This window comes from Schistocerca piceifrons, chromosome 4, assembly GCF_021461385.2.
Source record: "Schistocerca piceifrons isolate TAMUIC-IGC-003096 chromosome 4, iqSchPice1.1, whole genome shotgun sequence".
In the NCBI taxonomy this organism is placed as follows: domain Eukaryota; kingdom Metazoa; phylum Arthropoda; class Insecta; order Orthoptera; family Acrididae; genus Schistocerca; species Schistocerca piceifrons.
This window is the reverse complement of record NC_060141.1, coordinates 754817898-754841215: the sequence shown is the minus strand read 5'-3', so window position 1 is coordinate 754841215 and position 23318 is coordinate 754817898. Positions and strand designations below refer to the sequence as shown.

The 23318-nt window shown below is 45.6% G+C and overlaps 1 non-coding gene across 1 annotated transcript; it reads left to right on the top strand.

Moving 5' to 3' along the window:
- Positions 1 to 12758: 12758 nt before the first annotated feature.
- Positions 12759 to 12832, top strand: Trnat-ugu. The gene has a single exon. It is a non-coding gene; the product is annotated as a tRNA-Thr (tRNA).
- The last annotated feature ends 10486 nt before the right edge of the window (positions 12833 to 23318 follow it).

The window sequence follows — 23318 nt, the reverse complement described above, 5'->3', positions numbered from 1 at the left end:
CCTTCTGTTGTGGCACTTAACCTGCAATAACCATTGTTAGTAAAGTTGTTATCGCCAAACGTAAATGTGCATAATTTTCCTTTCAATTCCTGCCCTGACGGGGATAAGCAGGCTGCTAGCTTGTGGATGTACAGAATATCTAATAACAGATCAATACTTAAAAATACAGCTCTAAAACTGGCAGTATATTTACAATGTGCAGCCGATAGTCTTTCTGCCCGGTACGTCGATATTTTTTCCATCAGTATATTTATAATTATTTTCTATGTGTCGCGGGCCGCTAGTACCATATGGTAAATATCTATACATCGGATTTCTGATATTTTAAAAAATATTGATATTGATTGGCGACTCCATAGAGTGTTGTGTGCATCACGACCAAATAATGAATATATTTGGAAGGAAAATCAGCATTGGCCGTATTTTGTTGTTTTATTGTCAGTAAAATCGATTTTCAGTCACTTAGTGACCATCCTCAGTGCTGTAATATACAATTAAAATTGGTAGGCACTGGTATCAAGCTATAACCACAAGCTTAGAGGGATCACATAAACTCGCTCTAAGCTTGTGGTTATAGCTTGATACCAGTGCCTACCAATTTTAATTGTATATTACAGCACTGAGGATGGTCACTAAGTGACTGAAAATCGATTTTGCTGACAATAAAACAATACGGCCGATGCTGATTTTCATTCGAATTTTAAAAAATATCTTATGAGACTCGAAGCGCCGGGGCGGACGGGCGCTGTAGCCCGCGGTCTACGTGAGCCATCCCGGCAGCACTGCCTACCGGCGCGGCGGCACAACTTCCCCAATTAGCGCGGCCCTCCCTCCACGCCTAACAGGCGGCCCGGCACTGATAGCGCGCGCCGGCAGGGGAGACGGCTCCACCTCTCCGCCGGCTCCGCCTCCAGCGGCAGGAGACGCCCAGGGAGGGCTCTGCGTTCATTAATATTCTTGTTCCTTCGAGGCTGACGACTCAACTACAGGAACACGGGAACCACTCGCTGATCGCTCTCTCGCCCGTGGCGGAAGTTGGTGCTGCCCCGTAATTCTTCTTCTGCGTTATAATGCTTGAGGAGCTACAGCCCTCTGTTCGCATTAGCAATCCTTCCTTTGCTGTAAAATTTTGTCTTGCTCGGTGGTCTAGCGATGAAGTCCATCTGTGTAAATCGAAAGGCCACTGCATCGAATCCTGGCAGGACCAGGGAGTTTCCAGACTGCGATTTAACACAGTCTTCACCTCTCGAGGAGGTGAGGTGTCGCCAGAAACGACACGTGATTCGGATTCCGTTGGATACGAGGGGTAGATTAACGGCAAGGTAGCCACCGTAGAGCCGTCCAATAGGAGGGCTTGCACCAGAGCATTGACACACGAAATTATCATTATTAGTAACAAAAATTTCAAACATGAGGGGTGAGATGTCAAAAGTCGTCCACTAGAGACAGTGTCTAAATTCACGTTTATAGTGAACGAGTAACGAAGATATCATTCCCTTGTCTACAAAGTGTGGTCAAGAACTAAAGGGAATTTCGGAATTTCTCGTTTTATTAGCCCTACTCGCGCTGATGTTTCGTTGTTATTTTGGTAAACTTTCCTGCAAAGTAACTCTGCTGTGACGGCCATGACGGATGTGTCTGTCATTACCAAAAAGGTTACATATGTTTTGGTAGTATTGTAAACTTATTTGTCCGTCGCTGACATAGAAGAATGCAAACCTTCTTCCCTTCCCGTCTGGGCAAGCTGTGCAGCGACAAGAGTACATGTAAAGCTTACTGGGATAGGATAAGTGCTAGCAACAATGAAGTCCATAATTCGATTGTGATATTGGCATTTTAATTTGATATTCCCCACAACTGACAAAATTTACAAAAAAAAATAATTGAATCTCTGTCCACTCACACACGCATGAGAATGGCACATTAACAATTTGCAATTACGCGCCGCTATTACCGGCAGCTGCGTTGATAAATACTCGGCACCTCGCAAGGATAAAAAAATGGTTCAAATGGCTCTGAGCACTATGGGACTTAACTTCTGAGGTCATCAGTCCCCTAGAACTTAGAACAACTTAAACCTAACTAACCTAAGGACATCACACACATCCATGCCCGAGGCAGGATTCGAACCTGCGACCGTAGCGGTCACGCGGCTCCAGATTATAGCGCCTAGTGATTTCCCTAAATCACTCCAGGCAAATGCCGGGATGGTTCCTCTGAAAGGACACGGCCGACTTCCTTCCCCATCCTTCCCTAATCCGATGAGACCGATGACCACGCTGTCTGGTCTCCTTCCTCAAAATATCCACCTATAGCGCCTAGAACCGCACGGCCACTCCGACCAGCTCGCAAGGATAACTACCAGATCAAGAATATTAGGTAAGTTGTTCCAAGTGGTTCAGCGTTGGTGAAAATCTCGCTTCTGAGCACACAGAGAGCTCTAACCGCAGAACTCTGCACGGAACACCCGTTGGTGCAGTGCTGCGATACAGACCGTATATCTCCCTTCGAAGACGATGGCCAAGGCGCCGTCTCCAAGTCCATACCGCTCGATGGCTGAAGGGGAAGTCCTCACTCTCCAAAATTCTCCCGTCTCATCCCGTCTCACTCGCGCACGAAAACGCGTCGGAAGAATACTCTATTTCGGCCAATGTCGAACGCTCTATCATCGCCGAAATCCCTCAAACGGCATTTCTGAGATCTACCCAATGATCGAGTAGGTCATAACGCCCCTAGGCAAACGAAATTCCCGTCTTCGCCACGTGTTGCCCAGCACGGGTGGCTCCGGATGCTGGACTACCCCCAGAAGCGCCGTATTGTCCCGCGTTTCCGGTGATCGCTACCTGCCGCCCACGGCGGCCCGGCGAGCTACGGCCATCTGCAGACTTAACATTCCACAGTTCTCATTTCCGACGCTTTTCACCAACGCTTTAAGTTAGTGGCTCAATCCTGCAGACACGCAGGGAGTGCTGGTCGAGAGTGCCTTATATTTATCATAATTCAATAGAGTCATGATCTGATGCCCTTGCCAGTCCCTTCATTATTAATACTAATGTTGGTAAGCTAACTTAAGCTAACGTGTAAGTGCCCATGTCCTGGCACCTTACAGTATCACCGAGCGTTTCTTTTACATAAAAGTAGATCACAAATTTGTACTAAATTTTGCCAAAATTACGGAATAAAGTGCACGAAAGTGTTGGAAATGTTGAATATTGCTATTGGTATAGGTAAAGCAAGGATGGAATGTAACAATATTATGAAAAGGAAAGTTGCTACTCATCATACAGCGGAGATGCTGAGTGGCTCATAGGCACAACGAAAAGACTGTCAGAAATAAAGCTTTCGGCCAGTAAAGCCTTCGTCAAAAATAGACGACAGACACCTGTACACACACTCACGCAAACGCAACTCACACACACGATTGCAGTCTCAGGCAACTGGAACCACACTGCAGTGTGGCATGTTGGCATTTCAGGTGGCTCAGTCCATGAACTTTTCTGATGTTTTGTTCCAAAACTGTTCAATTTAGAACAAAAACAGTGGCAAAAGCAAGTCGCTAGATGAAGTCTGCAATATTCCAGAACTACTGAAATGTGTCATAACAGGTGATGAAACAAGCCTCTGCGAACGTGATGTCGAAACTAAGTTTCATTCGTACGAGCGGAAACTTCCAGGATCGACAAGACCGAAAGACATCGAGGCTATACTCTTACTCTTCCATTTTTTAAATGCATAGTGCAGGACCAGTTCTTACCACAATGTCTTACGAGCAGTAACGATAAGTGCTTGCAAGTCCAACGCAGTTTCCGTGAAACAATCCGAAAAAATGCTCGAATTTTTGGCGACGCAGTTCATGCGTTTTGCACCATGACAATGGACTTACTTACACTGTGTTGTTTGTTACTGAATATTTAGGCAAAACAATACTGCATTGATGGCACAGGTTCTACATTAACCCCGTGTGACTTTTGTTCCCAAAAATAATGAAAAATTTAAGATCCTGACGTTTTAGAAGCCTAGATTAACAACGCGCTACGTGAAAGCTATCCCAAAGATCCAATTGGAAAAAGTGCTGTATAATATCTGATGGAGCTACACGAATGGTATGACACTGATGTAGACAATACATAAAATTCTTTCATAACAAATTCTCGTTGTTTTTCGAACACCACTCACACATCTTTTACTCTCGTGCTATGTTCTATGGGTATGTTCGGTAGCAAGGGTAATTCAAGCAATAGGAATTTATTTATTTACGGGGTGAGAGAGCGGGCAGGGGGGGGGGGGGGGGGACACGGCCTGAATTTTGCGTCTGCGGCCAGGGCAGGTGACCGGAACGCTAACGGCCACAAGGCAGAAAATTCGGCAGGTGCACTTGGACTTGAAATAACCAAAATACAGTTAAACTCCACCGGATGGTGGCCAAACTTTCGCCAACTCGAACACTCGATGTTGTTCGCGGGAATATCCCCAACAGCCAACCATGAAAACCAACAGCACAATGTCAACAGACTAGCTTCGCTAATTAAATCACCACTCAACCTTGATGTCCTGGGTCGGTGAGCCACGAACGTCGTAGCAATCGGAACAGCTCCCACACGCTCCGACACTGCGTAGAGACCGCCAGCGGGCCCGGCCCACAGCGCTACGCGAAGATTTCCTGGCTGATCCACAGCAACCGACCGACTGCCGCACACCGGCTAGCTGGAAACTATAAGCACCAGACCAAAGATAGTACAAGGGGCGAATATCGATACACACCGCTGCTACGACAAGTAGGAAGAGGAAGAATCACGGCATAACCGCAATAACCGCGGGAAACCCAACGCAGAGTAACAGTCAAGGTGTAAACCAACGCATATGCTGGGGCCAGCACGGCTCATAAGTAAACACGTGAATGTTAAGATCGGTGTCCGTGTGATTTGTATCTATTCCACGACTTCAGTCTGATTTCAATTCCTTTTTTTCTTCTTTTAGTTTTGGCCATCAGAAGACCACGTTAATTCGGGACACTTCTTTTCTCCTGCTCTTCATCCTTATATAATAGTCTTTACAACCTTCTTCGCTCTTCTTCCCATTTCACATTAATCATTATTTATTTTAAATTCATCAGTCGATTGTATGAGCATGGTCTTGCTTATATCATCAAGAACGAGCAAAACAATTAAACACTTCGCTGTTTGTGTGACAGCTTTTCAACCAGAAGACTTCCACTCCGCAGTCACACCCACCACTATAGATGCAATACCATTTTCACTATGCTTCATCTTAGACTAAAGTGTTCCCCTTAAAACTAATAAAAAAAATTGTTGAAACGTCGTATATTACAGTTATTGCTCCTTATTATTAATACGCGATTGTTACCTTTACTTATTTCAGTCACTGTTAAGCAGGGCACTACGCCAATCATGACTCCCCATCGCAATAACCTCACCCGTATTAGAGATGAGCATTCTTTCTCTCGCCATAATTCCCCTGTTTTACTTATCATCAACACTAACCCCTGTATTTTATAACGATTAATTTCAAAACTGCAGACTCCACCACACTCAAAAGATTAATTGACTATTATAAAAGCGCACGGCACGTTCGAATCAAAATTCACCCTTTGTCAAGACTAGAATGTCCAACGACTGCCTGCCGCCTAACCAAACAACCTGTCGTAGAGGAATTGGTCGGCTTATAACCTATGAAAAACTTCATGGTATGTAGAGACATCAGGTTTATGTATACAGATATGAGTTCTACTGTTTTGACAAGGACATATTGTGCATACATGTCTGAGATTTACTGTTTTCTTTCCCTATTGCGCTTCATAATGGATCAAAACCAGAAATTGTGATAGCAAGAGTAATAAAAAACATTCAGTCGAACCGACGGCAGTTTTGTCATTTGAAAACTGAAATTTATATTAAATTTCAACAAATTTCTCTTTTTCAGAGATACTTTTTTTGCTGTTGCCAGGGTGTACGGGCTGAACGTTAATAAACCCGACAAACTGCAGTGACGGATCCGTGAATCGAAACGGTGGATAAAGGGTCTTATGAGCATGTGTCCGGAAATACATCGTTGCAACGATGCAACATTTCAAGCCCTTTTTGGGCGTTTGTGTGATCATAAGTCCATTACCAAAGAGAAACATGCAGGGCGGCAGCGGACTGAGCGTACACCAGATTTGGAAGACCAGGTTTCTACAGGATATTGGGGCGAACCCTAGTACAAGTGAGAGGCACCCACAAGCATTGCTCATACTGTGGCATCAAGCAGTCAGGCCTGCAAGATGAGTGGTCTGCCAAGCGAGTGGATTCATTCTTATTTATCGAGTAACATGAACTCTAGTACTCACACTTAAGTTACAAGTTATCCTCCTATATGAATAATATGCAACGGAAACACGCATCTGACTATCAGTAATTTACAGAACTTTGAATGTACACTATGCACTGGCAATGCCACATTTACTTTCCGTCTTTTATTTAACGGCTTTTGTCAACACGTGGCCACCGCACTGAATATGAATGGCGCACACATTATAAATTCGGTACATTATGACAACATACAATTCGAAGGAAAAACCCACCAACCTTTTTCTTTTCACTATCTTATTTATTCCGATAAATTCTCTAACCTAAACACACAAATTCTATAACCTACAACAATAACACATGAGAAATTCCGCCCAGTGGGCATGGCTTTACATTGGTGAATCTCTATATTATGGTCTCGTAATTATTTAACGCTACAGTGCACTTTCTGGATAGTATGGTGGATCTTTTATTATTTCTCACACTTCGACTCTCACAATCATCATCACGAAACTATCCTCCAGACCGAGCAGTACAGAAGGAACAAGTATAACCCACTAATCCTTTGAAACTACCTTGCTACTCTCCCATGCAAACCACACATACCAAAATTACATGACATACACCACACTACGACATGAAATACAAAACACTAAATAGTCACAACATTATCACTTTCAGCTTTCCCACTTCAATTAGTATTTATCCCAGTTTCACACGACACTGCCCCACTTTGTAATTCTACTTTCCTACTATGAACTCTGGAGATATTTGCACGTCTTCCTGTGCAATGCAAGCCAAGTGGCGTTGCTGGATAGACGGCCGACTCACCTTGCTTCTCTCTCAGAGTTTGAATCTAGCGTCACACGGAATCATATCACGCAAAGTAGTATTAAGAACATATTCATCACACACGCGAGCCCTCAACTGATACCATGGACGAGTACTTCTCTTTATCCTTTGTCTCATACACAGATTGAGACTCACACTGTACTCACCACGTGGAAGTACTCGTCTCTAATCTCAAGTCCTGCACACGCCATTTCTTAAATATTTCAACTTATGGTACACACGCTATTTCTTAAATATTTCAACTCATTGTACACACGCTAGTAATTCAGCTTAACTTAAGCACACGGAAGTATTTCAACTTATTGCTACACGTGGTTTCATTGTGACTGTTGGTCACTTCCGAAGAATACTACAATCCCATTAATATTACCTGCCTGGCATTTAATTCTCCCCACAAAAGTCCCTGAAATAGAGAAATTATTATTTCAAACTACTCATAAATATCCCACATGCATACCATCTCTCCACTCTTTCGTCATTACGGAGCACAACTAAAACAGGTCTTAACAGCACAAGATCCAGCGGCAGAGTGCTGAAACATGGCCGTTTTCGAGGTCCTATCGCACCTCTGTCGAAGTGGGGGGAGCACCTTGCTACTGTATTGGTCAGCCACATTTCAGGCGCTCAAAGCTCAGGTAAATTTCATCTCTTTGGTCCCACCAAAGGTGGCCAAAGGATCGACTCAAAGATGATCATATATTCACATTCACTATCTGCGGTTAGCAGACGACCATACATTCATTCATTTCACAGATCTCACCAAACTGGATGTAGGGATTTACTTTGTGGGAGTGCACATGTGATCAATTAAATAAATAAATTGTCATTCTTTCCCACACTGGTATCCGGCTTCGCTGTATTAATTGAAACTGAGTTATTTTACAAAAAAATGTGTTGTTCTGACAAAAATAATGAAGTATGTTGTACCTATTTTCAATGACGGGCGGTGCTGTACCCTTTCACAAGATCCAGGCAAGTGGCCAGGCAACATGACCATACACATAGCAATTTCATTCCATTTACGTCTTCTTTGCAATCGCACAGGATTCGTGTCCTCGACTTGATCGTATGACCTGTTTAGATTCGACATGTTTTAGTGTCATCTCACACTGAGTTTAACATTGCCAGCCAACGATAGCTTTTGTGTTACGCTACTGTCCGCCTTCAGTATAAATGTTATTTGAGTGCCAAATTTCTTGCCGGCCGCTGTGACCGAGCTGTTCTAGGCGCTTCAGTCCGGAACTGCGATGCTGTTACGGTCTCAGGTTCGAATCCTGCCTCGGGCATGGATGTGTGTGATGTCCTTAGGTTAGTTAGGTTTAAGTAGTTCTAAGTCTAGGGGACTGATGACCTCTGATGTTAAGTCCTACAGTGCTTAGAGCCATTTGAACCAAATTTTACACGAATACGTAATGAGAGTCCTCCTTAATGAACTTTAAAAAAAGAATCTTTCCTTTTAGTCCTACGGGTCTTGTATGAAGAACAGCGCATTGTGTTGAGTCATGCTGATTTTGTCAGCGTAACCGCAGAGCCGCACGCGGAACTGGAAATGCAGATTGTGCAACAGCCACAGGTGACAGAGGCGCTGATTGGCCACCCACTGCCACGTCACGCGACCACAGCAGCGCCGAGCACACAAAACCGCTCTGCCAGTGTGTGTGTGTGTGTGTGTGTGTGTGTGTGTGTGTGTGTGTGTGTGTATGTGTGTGTGTTCAACAGGTCCCCAGCCACAGGTAGCACCTGCTCTCTGCCTGGTTTGGCCGTCATGGTGCTGGAGGCGCTGTCATAAGCAGACGCTTTTCATTTCTCTTCCCACAGCAAATCCAACTTCCATTTACCTACCAGTTTCCTCAGTTATACGAAGGCTACCGCAAAATTTTTCGAAAAAGTAAAGCAGCTGTACGAGTACCTGGAGCTCAGGTGAAAATCAGAGTTAACCAAAGCAAGAAATGCTGAAAGATTTAGGGAATATATGTAAGCGATATGAGAAGGAAATGAAGTTGATACCAATATTATAGGAAGGGATGAAGAAGTAAATGAAGACGAGAAGAATTCGACATAATTGGGAAGAATGTAACTGGAACAGAGGACATCCGCGCGGTATTATTGACATCCTTGGCACAGGCCATCCATGACAAAACTATTCCACACGGTGTACAAGATACATGACACAGCCAAAATACCTCAGACTTCGAAAACATATGATAATACCAATTTCAGAAAAGGCAGAAGTTGGCTGCTGTGAATATAACTATACCGTCAGTTTAGTAATACTAATGGGAATTGTTTGCAGAAGAATGGGAAAACTGATAGAAACCGGTAACGAAGACTATCAATTTGCATTCCGGAGTAATGTAGGAACACCCGAAGCAATTCTGGCCCTACGACTTATCTTACAAGGGGAGGCCACGACGTTGGGATCACAGATTTACTTCACACTTTGTACACCTTAAGTAAGTCATTAAAACAACATATTGTGCAAGTAGTAAGATGACTCGCCAGGTTAGCCGAGAGCGCCAATGCGCTGCTTCCTGGACACGGCTAGGCGCGCCAGCCCCGGATCGAATCCGCCCGCCGGATTAACGACGAGGTGTGCTGGCCAGCCTGGATGTGGTTTTTAGGCGGTTTTCCACATCCCTCTAGGTGAATACCGGGCTGGTCCCCACGTCCCACCTCGGTTACACGTCTCACAGATATCTGAAACACATCCGCACTTTTCCATGATTTCCACTAGACGCAGACAGATGGGGTACTCTGATTCCGTCCCGGAGGGTATGGGGTGGCGGCAGGAAGGGCATCCGGCAACCCCTTCACTTTAACTTGCCAAATCCGATTTAACCAGGCCAACCCCGCGCAAAATGCGGGACAAAGGCGCAAGCGATAGAAATGTGGAAGTAGTAAGATGCAGTACTCTGACGTTCCGAGCAAATTAATTTTAAAAAGGATACGTGTTTTTGCTTGAGGTTGTAGTGCGTTCCATGGTATTCACATATTTACTGTTTTTAACTGAATTTAATTATTGGAACAAACATATTTATAACTAACGTCAAGTAAATGAAGAAACTGCATCGAGTTTTGTGGGAAATGCGTGCCTGTTGTGATATGCCAAATCCCTTGTACATGCAATCTGGTAGGCTACCCAGAACTACTTTGCACCTCTTCGCTTCGAGCTGCAGACACGGAGACAGGCCCCATTTGGCAGTTAACCTGCGTAGCGGTGAAACGTTGCTAATGTAGCAAGAACGAAGAGTGTAGGTGCAAATTTTACTGAATATCAGGGGATTTACACTTGTACTACAATAATAAAGTTTTGAGCGGGAGTCGAACCGTCACCTTATGTAGCTCGAACGCTAACACCACTCTTTTTTTTTTTTTTAGGAATCTTCCGGCGCCCAATGGGCGTCTTGAACACATTGTTGCAGCAAACAGGTAGCGGCTAAAATGGATTTCTGTTTCTGAATTCTATTCAAATTTTTGTGGGTGATAAGGCGTGATGACAAACATTGGAGTGAGGAGAATGACTTTTTCTATGAAATGATATTCCAAGACAACGAGTTTAGAATGAACTATATTTTCAAAAGACAGAATAAAACTTCATGCAGTCTCCACACATAACATTGGTCTGAACAATACTATGCTTAACAGAGTGAACGACAATTTAAAAGGGAAGCAATTTAACAGAGAATTTCTATAAAAATCGAACAGCTTAGTCAATTAATACGTTAATCCATGATTCAGGAAAGTGGGGTGGTCTTTCCCCTAGCTATGAGCAAGTTACTTAGCTGATGATAATCGTTCTGACAAATTAGGGGCACAGAGCTGCAGTCTTACCTCAAACTTCTGCTCTTGACATGATTCGAAATTTATATTCTCTGTCTACGTCATATTCATCTTTGATGTCCGTTCTTCAGCTACCAGATACAATCACAAGCTAACACACCACTACTAAATAAGTCCATCACCTACCACATTTGGGCCGGCCGGAGTGTCCTTGCGGTTCTAGGCGCTACAGTCTGGAACCGAGCGACCGCTACGGTCGTAGGTTCGAATCCTGCCTCGGGCATGGATGTGTGTGATGTCCTTAGGTTAGTTAGGTTTAATTAGTTCTAATTTCTAGGCGACTGATGACCTCAGAAGTTAAGTCACGTAGTGCTCAGAGCCATTTGAACCATTTGAACCTACCACACTTCAACTAAGAGTGCATCAGACTTCACAGAGGCAAAGACTATGCCACGACAAGAACGAAGATTTTTTAACAGTAAATAAACCTGCCCTCTCTCTGAAGTGCACATCGATGACATACAAAAAGCAAAATGACATGAGCACCTATCACTGAATTTAGTAAGTTGTCAGGTACGGCTTACCTCCGTTTCTTGCAGCCCAGCGTACTGTGCGCTAAGCTGTGTGAGCAGAACAGGAACTCATTCAAGGTTAAATAATGAATCACATTACAGTACCATATATTTTCTAACACTTTATTTTTCGTTTCGTGTAGCTTTGTCAAAAACCGCCGTTGTGAAAGGAATTGAAGACGACATTTTACTAAGGTACCCGAGACACTTCATGCTTTTTTAGAGGAAGTCCAAAGAGTTGCAGATTGTGTCTTCGGAGGGAGAGCAAAGTTGACAGGACGGCCCGTACCGCGGAGCGAGCCTCGCCGGCAAGTAAAAAACTAATTGCGCGAGGGCCTTTGAGGGCGGAAGGCGTCCAGTTGTCGGTGGGCTGCCTTGTCTCCGGCTGTTTGCGGGACAGAGTCGGGCGCCATTTGCCTAATTGCCGGCTGCCGCTTCTTCAAAGCGAGTCGCCAACTCCGGCACTGTTAAGCTGCGCAAGCCGCTTCTGAATGAACGTAGGGTTTGGGGGGGGGGGGGGGGTTAGAGATGGGGTGGGAGGGGGGGGAAGCGCCCGCTTCACGGCAGGAGGCGCGGAATCCCGGTGGCCGCCTGCTGCGGAACTGACAATGGGAAGCAGGGTGTGGGTGGGGGGGGGGGGGGGGGGGTGCGAGTCAACCAGTCAGCGCAGCTACCCGTTCGCTCACTCGCGGCACCCTGTTGTTTAAGTGCTGGCCATTCTTTCGTCACCTTAAGTAAAGCACAATACGTACAGGGCATTCACAGAAGAGCCAAAGAAACTGGTACGCCTGCCTAATATCGTGTACGGCCCCCGCGAGAACGCAGAAGTGCCGCAACACGACGTGGCATGCATTCGACTAATCTCTGAAGTAGTATATACGAAGACAGTAACTTGTTCTTGAAAGAACAGTTACTGTTGATGACCGTGCAGATTTTCCCTGGAATAAATGATGACTAATTGGAAACCTCAGCTGCCGACAGGTGTTGTTCATATACCTCGATGTGGACAGCTGAAAATGTGTGCCCCGACCAGGACTCGAACCCCGGATCTCCTGCTTACATGGCAGACACACTATCCATCTGAGCCACCGAGGGCACAGATGAATAGCGCGACTGCAGGAACTTACCCCTTGCACGCTTCCCGTGAGACTCACATTCCCAACCGTCCACAATTGTACGGGAATCGCCAAAGCGTATTCGAGTAATGAGTGGGTGGGCAAATGTCTATAAGGTACAATACATATCTGTGTCCTCGGTGGCTCAGATGGATAGAGCGTCTGCCATGTAAGCAGGAGATCCCGGGTTCGAGTCCCGGTCGGGGCACACATTTTCAGCTGTCCACATCGAGGTATATCTACAACACCTGTCGGCAGCTGAGGTTTTCAGTTAGCCATCACTGTGAAGTAGTGTTGGTGCGAAATGACCCTATGAATCGTGCAGGGCTGTCCATACAAGGCATCCCAGAATGCTCAGTACTGCTCATGTCTGGGGCGTTTGGTGGCCAGCGGGATTGTTTAAACTCACAGTGCTCCTGGAGCCACTCTGTAGCAATTCTGGACGTGTGGGATGTCGCATTGTCCTGTTGGAATTGCCCAAGTCCGTCGGAATACACAGTAGACATGAATGGATAAGACAGGATGCTTACGTACGTGTCACCTGTCAGAGTCGTATCCAGTCGTATCAGCGACGCCATATCACTCTAACTGCACATGCTCCACACTATTACAGAGTCTCCACCAGCTTGAACAGTCCCCTGCTGACATGCTGAGTCCATGGATTCATGAGGTTGTCTCCATATCCATACACGTCCACCCGCAATTTGAAACGAGACTCGTCCGGCCAGGCAACATGTTTCCAGTCATCAACAGTCCAATTACTTTGTTGACGTGTGCAGGTGCGGCGTAAAGCTTTGTCATGCAGTCATCAAGGGTAAACAAATGGGCTTTCGGCTCCGAAAGCCCGCATCGATCATATTTCGTTAATGGTCCGTACGCTGACACGTGTTGATGGCCCAGCATTGAAATCTGGAGCAATTTACGGAAGAGTTGCAGTTCTGTCACGTTGAACGATTCTCTTCATTCGTCGTTCGTCCTGTGCTTGCAGGATCTTTCTCCGGCCGCAGCGATTTTGGAGGTTTGATACTCTAGCGGATTCCTGCTATTCACGCTGCTTTCGTGGAATGGTCGTATCGGATAATCCCCACTTCATCAGTACCTCGGAGATACTGTGTCCCATCGCTCGTACGGCGTGGTATAACAATACCACGTTCAAACTCAATCTTGATAACCTGCCATTATAGCAGCAGTAGCTGATCTAACAACTGTTGTTTTATATAGGCGTCGCTGACGGCAGCGCCATGTTCATCTGTTTACATGTCTCTGTATTTGAATACGCATGCCTATTGCAGTTCCTTTCGCGCTTCAGAGTAAAAAGCTGTGTCCTGACGGACTGACTCGTCCGCCCTAAACGGCGAACACTGATACTGCAGGCGTCGTTTAAGAAGGGATTTTTAGTAATTCTATCCCTAAGGGGTGGAAATAGGTGACGAGAGGTTTTTCAAAATATGTTGCTATTAAGGCAATTTTGAAGCTAAATATACGAAAACTAGCTTTCAGTTTCTCGGTCAGAAATAAAGAAATACTAGTTTCAGTGTTCTTGGAAATTGAATCCCCGATGGGTGAAACAGTGTGTGAAATTTTTTATCATTACTAAAAAACCATTAAAGTATTTTTGCAGCTAAATCTAAGAAAACTGGTGTCTGACTGACCAATTATAAATAAAAAAATTCACATTTCACTGTTTTTGGAAATTCAACTTCTAAAGGGATCAAGTACGGGGTGAACTGTTTTGGAAAACATTTCATTATAAAAGCATTTTCAAAGCTAAATCATTAAAATTTGTAATTGGCTTACCTGTCAGAAATAAAAAATGTGTTTCATGGTTTTTGAAAATTCAGTTCCTAAGTGGAAGAAATAAAGGATGAAATTTTTAAGGGAATGTTTGGATATATTAGAAAATTTCTAAAGTTAAATCTACGAAAATTGGTATTTCACTTCGCTGTTAGATATAAAGAAATACCTTTTATGGATACAGGTTTATATACTACCAGAATCACCTTTTGGTCAGAAGTGCATTAGGAAAAGACCATGCCTCTATGGCTTTAGATAGCCTGAAAATTTTAGAAGGTGTTACAATTTGTGTACAACATTTGTGACGGAAAATAAGGCAACTACAGCTGCAGAAATCATTTCAGAACCGAATGTCGCGAACCCTGTCAGCACGAAGTGAGCTCCATGAGCCGTCAATCGGTGGGAGGGCTGGAATTCCAGTACCACTCATCAATGATGTAAATTCTAGTAGCTGGAAGACAGGATGCCGATGGCGCAGCAGAGGAAAGTCATTTGGTCGCATGAGTCTTGTTTCACGATCTTTCCAAACTGTCGCCGAGTTTACGACTCAGCAGTTGCTGTGTTGGTCTGGGCAGCCATTTCGTGGCGTTCCATGAGCTCCATGGTTACTCTGCAAGGTCGTGTTACCGCCAAAAGTTATGTGGCCATTTTTTTCTGATCAGGTCCATCCCATGGTACAGTGTCTGTTCCCTAATGATGAAGATGCGTTCCAAGAAGACAGAACACTTGTTCACGCAGTTCGCCCTGATCTCATTACTATTGAGACTTGGTGGACTGCTTTGGAAACGCTGGTGCGTGATCGCGATCCACATCCGTTGTCGTTAGATTAACTTGCCACCACTTTTCAGGAAGAATAGTGTGAGATTCCCTTGAAAACCATACATTCTGAGACGAATGGAAGCTGTTTTGAATGACGCGGTGTCAGGCATGGTCTGCATATTTTTGTCGGTCCCCCCATCCCCTCCCCAATACATGCTGAGTAAACCAAAATTCACTCACTCGGAGGCCACAGTACGATTCATTGCGTATTACCAATAAAATGTCTGTAACAAAATTTTGTTATGTGCACATTTTCGGTAGAAGGAGGGACATCAAAGAAAGGTAATTTGGTAACATTGTAACCACATATACGAGAAGAATCTTCACTCAGTAGTTTGGGGTAGGGCCCCACAGTTAGTGTACTGGGCAGACGTACGCGTAAGAATGCTGGAATTAGAGTCTTCAGTTCCGGGAATAAGTGTAACTTTTTATTATATAATTGTAGACTGTGTGATATGCAATTCGTTACATAGCAATTACAGCAGGACTTACTGTAAGACACGAGCATTTATATAACAGTAAGACAGAAATGAGAGTATGCCGTTCTTCTGAAACTGATTTTGTTCTTGAGAGTTAACTGCTAAGGTCATCAGTCCCTAAGCTTACACACTATTTAACGTAAATTATCGTAAGGACAAACACTCACACCCATGCCCGGTGGAGGACTCGAACCTCCGCCGGCACCAGCCGCACAGTCCATGACTGTAGCGCCTTTGACCGCTAATCCCGCGCGACAGACGTTACGGGAGCAGTTTTCTCACTCGTTTCTTCACAAGGCAACGACGATTTCGGGATTTGTGTCATCCATCCTATCCATAGATGAGGCCAACTTCACGCGTAATGGTATCTTCAACTTTCATAACAGTCATTTGTGGGATAGTATGCAGAGCCCGCATGGTGTGGAGACGACGAATCATCAGCATCGGTGCAGGAATGTGTGTGCCGGGATAATTAGCGACCGTATTTTTGGGCCAGTCTTCCTTTCACGTCGCCTAACGGTCCGAACTATCGGCGTTTGTTGCGGGTGACTTTGGCTCAATGAAACCACCCTCTCTCTCGTGGCGCTCATCTACACTCATCTTTTGGCCGGAAACGACAGTTGACAGTTCTGTGTGCAATACAACGACTTTCTTGGCAACCTCTGACACTGTTGATACTGACTGAGTACATCCCTAAGTTAGGCAACATTTTCGGCACCCTTTGTTGTGCTCTTTAGAAACGTTGCTATGCAGAGACATCCGTTCACTGATTCCTAGGCGTCGGTATTACAAGCAATCACTTTGACACATCTCAGCTCAATGGCGCCGTAGTGTGGCGTAAGTGGCGCCTTCTGCCTACACGCGAAATGTAACGGCTGTCGAAATGTATGCCTGTCAGTAAGTGACGGTCTCAATACAAGAACAGTTTTAAAGTGCACAACAAAGGTCCACCGAGGGTGATGCCGAACTAGGGAGCCTTAGAGCGACCCTTTGCCATTTTATTGGCACACGTGTCCAATTCGCACCCCCCCCCCCTTCCCGCACCCCCCCTGAAAACCCATTAACACCCTTTGCTGTTTCGGATCACTCTCAAATTTCTTTGAATGGTTTTGAACGGTTCCTAGAGTTCCAATCTGCACAGACCAAAAGTTGTGGTTACGCTGCTCTCCGAAGTGGTGCGACCACGTTTAATGGGTTCAAGAGCCAACGATGTCCGACACTGACAATGTTGAGTGTTTATGGAAAAAGTTCAAGGCAAACGTAAAATGCCTTTCAGACAGGTACGTGCCGAGTAAAACTGTGAGGGACGGGAAAAACCCAAAGTGGTTCAACAACAAAGTTAGAAAACTACTGCGAAAGCAAAGAGAGCTTCACTCTAAGTTTAAACGCAGCCAAAACCTCTCAGACAAACAGAAGCTAAACGATGTCTAAGTTAGCGTAAGGAGGGCTATGCGTGAAGCGTTCACTGAATTCGAAAGTAAAATTCTATGTACCGACTTGACAGAAAATCCTAGGAACTTCTGGTCATACGTTAAATCAGTAAGTGGCTCGAAACAGCATATCCAGACACTCTGGGATGATGACGACATTGAAACAGAGGATGACACGCGTAAAGCTGAAATACTAAACACTCTTTTCCAAAGCTGTTTCAGAGAGGAAGACCGCACTGCAGTTCCTTCTCTAAATCCTATCACAAACGAAAAATGGCTCACATCGAAATAAGTGTACAAGGAATAGAAAAGCAACTGAAATCACTCAACAGAGGAAAGTCCACTAGACCTGACGGGATATCAATTCGATTCTACACAGAGTACGCAAAAGAACTTCCCCCCCCCCCCCCCCCTTCTAACAGCCGTGTACCACAAGTCTCAAGAGGAACGGAAGGTTCGAAACCATTGGAAAAGAGCACAGGTAGTTCCAGTTTTCAAGAAGGGTCGTCGAGCAGATGCGCAAAACTATGGGCCTATATCTCTGACATCGATCTGTTGTAGAATTTTAGAACATGTTTTTTGCTTGCGTATCATGTCATTTCTGGAAACCCAGAATCTACTCTGTAGGAATCAACATGGATTCCGGAAACAGCGATCGTATGAGACCCAGAAAATATTAGTTACAGGCTCCCAGTTAGATGCCATTTTCCTTGACTTCCGGAAGGCGTTCGATACAGTTCCGCACTGTCGCCTGATAAACAAAGTAAGAGCCTACGGAATATCAGACCAGCTGTGTGGCTGGATTGAAGAGTTTTTAGCAAACAGAACACAGCATGTTGTTATCAATGGAGAGACGTCTACAGACGTTAAGATAACCTCTGGCGTGCCACATGGGAGTGTTATGACCTAGTAGATAGTGTCGGAAGTTCCATGCGGCTTTTCGCGGATGATGCTGTAGTATACAGAGAAGTTGCAGCATTAGAAAATTGCAGCGAAATGCACGAAGGTCTGCAGCGGATAGGCACTTAGTGCAGGGAGTGGCAACTGACCCTTAACATAGACAAATGTAATGTATTGCGAACACATAGAAAGAAGGATCCTTTATTGTATGATTATATGATAGCGGAACAAACACTGGTAGCAGTTACTTCTGTAAAATATCTGGGAGTATGCGTGCGGAACGATTTGAAGTGGAATGATCATATAAAATTAATTGTTGGTAAGGCGGGTGTCAGGTTGATATTCATTGGGAGAGTTCTTAGAAAATGTACTCCATCAACAAAGGAGGTGGCTTACAAAACACTCGTTGGACCTATACTTGAGTATTGCTCATCATTGTTGGATCCGTACCAGGTCGGGTTGACGAAGGAGAAGGAGAAGATCCAAAGAAGAGCGGCGAGTTTCGTCACAGGGTTATTTGGTAAGCGTTATAGCGTTACGGAGATGTTTAGCAAACTAAAGTGGCAGACTCTGCAAGAGAGCCGCCCTGCATCGTGGTGTAGCTTGCTGTCCAGGTTTCGAGAGGGCGCGTTTCTTGATGAGGTATCGAATATATTGCTTCCCCCTACTTGTACCTCCTGAGGAGATCACGAATGTAAAATTAGAGAGATTCGAGCGCGCACGGAGACTTTCCGGCACTCGTTCTTCCCACGAACCATACGCGACTGGAACAGGGAAGGGAGGTAATGACAGTGGCACGTAAAGTGCCCTCGGCCACACACCATTGGGTGGCTTGCGGAGTATAAATGTAGATGTAGATGTCTTGAGAGAGGGAATGAATCGGTCAGGGCAGTGAAGGAGGGGGGGGGGGCGGGGGGGTTAGCAGTGTTGAAGATTGTTGAGCAACGCATTTCAGACTGTCGTTTTCGACTGCGAAATGTTTGGAATCAGTGCATGAAGGCAAGGATGATTTTATTGACACTCCTTATGCTACGTACTAAGGCTTTTTCGGGTCGATTCTGTGTGGCCATGTGTGAACGAAACCCACGTGAATTCAACGCGCGGTCGTGACCACCATCGTATAAACGCCAAAAGAATGGCTGAAATGTTGGTAACATGAGTTGTGTCGAGATTTCGTTCATGTGACACGTACACGGTGCCGTTGGGCAAAACAGTTGTGAAATTTGGTCCCATTATGACTTCACTAGCTCACCTTTCACCACATATGAACTTCTGAGCTCTGGCCCTTTTAACGCGTGTGTCGAAACGGAAGATGACGTCACTGGGCGTTAGGACAACGTCGTCAGCACCATCGAGCCAAATTTCAAATTTCTGTGTTGCAGTAGGAGACAATTACGAGCTTTCGAAAAAGTAACCGTTGCGTAATGCAATTAGGCCTGCGGCAGGTGTCGGTGAAGAGAGGGCATCCTCGTCGCAGGTCCCCTTGAGCCATCCCGAGCACCCGCTGGGCAGCCATCAGCCATGGCGCAGCCAAATATTGACACGCCGCAGAACCGGATGACACCCCTCACGCTCTGGGTGAGCGCTCAGCCGTCTTCTCGGCGGCCACCACATCCAACCCCCCCCTCCCTCCCCTCCACCCCCCACCCCACACACACACACACACACACACACACACACACACACACCGCTCGCCACTGCCACGTCACGTGGCTCGACTTGTGCGCTCGCTGACCGCCCATCCCGCGTGCCCCATGTTTACGGCTGCACGGCGTTCTTACGCCTCTTTACTGCCGACAGTATACGCCGTCATAACGGCGGCTGTTACTGTGGGGCTTGGTCCGCAAGCTCTTCCATTCCGCACCTGAGGAAGGCATTGTTTCGGCGTTATGGCGCAGAAGCTAAGTTCGCAGTCAACCCGCGAGGTGCGCGTAACGGCGATTCCGGACGACCGCTTACTTCCAGCTCGATGGCAGCGGCCACCTCCTCTGCGGCGAGTTTTCAAATGCGGTTGTGACGACAATCATATAACTTCCGAGCGCTTAATGAGCTTACCGTGTACCACCAGCCGAATGCAGTCGCTTCCACAAGAAAGTGTACGTCATAATTTTAAGTGTAACGGGCCGGTCGCAGTGGCCGCGTGCTTCTAGGCGCCACAGTCTGGAACCACGTGACCGCTACGGTCGCAGGTTCGAATCCTGCCACGGGCATGGATGTGTGTGATGTTCTTAGGTTAGTTAGGTTTAAGCAGTTCTAAGTTCTAAGGGACTGATGACGTGAGAAGTTAAGTCCCATAGTGCTCAGAGCCATTTTTTTAAGAGTAACGTTCGCAGCGACGTCTTTGGTAGTGGTCTCGAATCTGTACTCAATGCGCTTTTGCACAGTGTGTAGATAAACAGTGGGAGATTGAATGTTTTATCGGTTGCAGTTTTGGCTATTTGCACTTATTTACTGCCAATTTAAACACTAAAAAATATGCAATATTTATCGAAAATGTCTTGTGAGATCCGTTAAGAAGCTATTTGTTTCGAACGAGCCAAACTGGGTGCTTCGAGAGGCTAATGATCAGAAACATCCCAGCGTGGTGACAAGACATTGGGGTATCCACGGTGGATTGGCCTGCAACGTCTCCGTATGCAAATCCGATAGGAAATGTTTGGTCGTGTATTAAGATGAAACTTAAAGGAAATCCAATATATATTCTGAAGCAGCTGTTTGTTATATAACATCAGGACGATATGGAGATCGTTACCGAGCGAATAGGCAGAAAATCTCGTGAAAAGCATGCCAAAAAGGTGCCAAGCTATAATCGATAATGGCGACGATTGGATTAACTATGAGATAATAGTGCAGTTAGTAATAACATGCACACTATGTGATCAAAAGTATCCGGACACCCACAAAAACATACGTCTTTATATTAGGTACATTGTGCTGCCAACCACCACTGCCAGGTACTCCATGTCAGCGACCTCAGTAGTCATTAGTCATCGTGAGATAGCAGAATGCGGCGCTCCCCTGAACTCACGGGCTCCGAACGTGGTCAGGTGATTGTGTGTCACTTGTGTCATACGTCTGTACGCGAGATTTCCACACTCCTAAACATCCCTTAGTCCACTGTTTCCGATGTGATAGTGAAGTGGAAACGTACAGTACAAAAGCGTACCGGCCCACCTCGTCTGTTAACTGACAGAGACCGCTAACAGTTGATCGTAATGTGTAATAGGCAGACATCTATCCAGACCAACACACAGGAATTCTAAACGGCATCAGGATCCACTGCGGGTACTATGACAGCTAGGTGGGAGGTGAGAGGTGAGAAAACTTGGATTTCGTGGTCGAGCGGCTGCTCATAAGCCACACATCACGCCGGTAAATGCCAAACGACGCCTCGCTTGGTATAAGTAGCGTAAACATTTGACGATTGAACAGTGGGAAAACGTTGTGGGGAGTGGCGAATCACGGTACACAATGCGGCGATCCGATGGCAGTGTGTGGGTATGGCGAATTCCCGGTGAACGTCATCTGCCATCGTGTGTATTGCGTGTATTGCCAGTAGTAAAATTCGGAGGCGGTGGTATTATGATGTGGTCGTGTTTTTCATAGTGGGAGGGGGGGGGGGGGCTTGCACCCATCGTTATTTTGAATGACTCTATAACATCACAGGCCTACATTGATGTTTTAAGCACCTTCTTGCTTCCTACTGTGGAAGAGCAATTCGGGGATGACGATTGTATCTTTCAACACTGTCGAGCACCTGTTCATAACGCACGGCCTATGACGGAGTGGTTACACGACAATAACATCCTTGTAATGGACCGGCCTGCACAGTGTCCTGACCTGAATCCTATAGAACACATTTGGCATGTTTTGGAACGCTGACTTCGTGCCAGGCCTCACCGACCGACATCGATGCCTCTCCTCAGTGCAGCACGCCATGAAGAATGGGCTGCCATTCCTCAAGAAACTTTCTTGCACCTGATTGAGCGTATGCCTGCGAGAGTGGAAGCCGTCATCAAGGCTAAGGTTGGGCCAACGCCGTATTGAATCCCAGAGTGGATGGAAGGCGGCACAAACTTGTAAATCATTTTCAGCCAGGTGTCCGAATACTTTTGATCACATAGTGTACTTTCATGTAAACATATATTTATGATAGTCTCTTTTATTTCATACAGGTAACGGAGTACTGTTTCTTGTGGAACTGACTGTAAATGGCGCAATATTCTTCCGGAGTTTCTCACTCTCTTTCTTCAGCTAAAGTGAAATGATTTTTCTAAGGTATGCTTCATGTAACAAAATGGTTCAAATGGCACTGAGCACTACGGGACTTAACTTCTAAGTTCATCAGACCTCTAGTACTTACAACTACTTAAACCTAACTAAACTAAGGACATCACACACATCCATGCCCGAGGCAGTATTCGAACCTACGACCGTAGCGGTCGCGCGGCTCCAGACTGTAGCGCCTAGAACCGCTCGGCCACCCCGGCCGGCTTCATGTAACAAAATTAATGTCTAATCTCATGGCGGATGCGCACAAGTAACAAGATATCAAGTTGATAAACATGGCTTTGTCTTGTAGGTATGATTGTTTGTAACTGAATATTTAGCCACCTGGATGACGCAACTGTGGTGGATGAGCAGAAAACCAGTTTGGTTTCAGGACACGTGGGGGCTAGGATTTAAAAAATATCCGGAATCCGCTATATCGATATTTAAAGAGATATCATCATCGGCACTCGATATACCAAAAAAATTATCGATATATCTGTAGTGTCCTGCAGTCGGCGGGAAAGAACTAACAATCAATGAGATTTTCACTCTGCAGCGGAGTGTGCGCTGATATGAAACTTCCTGGCAGATTAAAACTGTGTGCCGGACCGAGACTCGAAATAAGGACCTTTGCCAATCGTGGCAAGTGCTCTACCAACTGAGATACTCAACCACGACTCATGCCCCGTACTCACAGCTTTACTTCCGCCAGTACGTCGTCTCCTACCTTCCAAACTTTACAGAAGCTCTCCTGTGAACCTTGCAGAACTAGCACTCCTGAAAGAAAGGATGTTGCAGACACATGGCACCGGCCGGGGCGGCCGAGCGGTTCTAGGCGCTTGAGTCTGGTTCCGCGCGACCGCTACGGTCGCAGGTTCGAATCCTGCCTCGGGCATGGTTGTGTGTGATGTCTTTAGGTTGATTAGGTTTAAGTAGTTCTAAGTTCTTGGGGACTGATGACCTCAGAAGTTAAGTCCCATAGTGCTCAGAGCCATTTTAA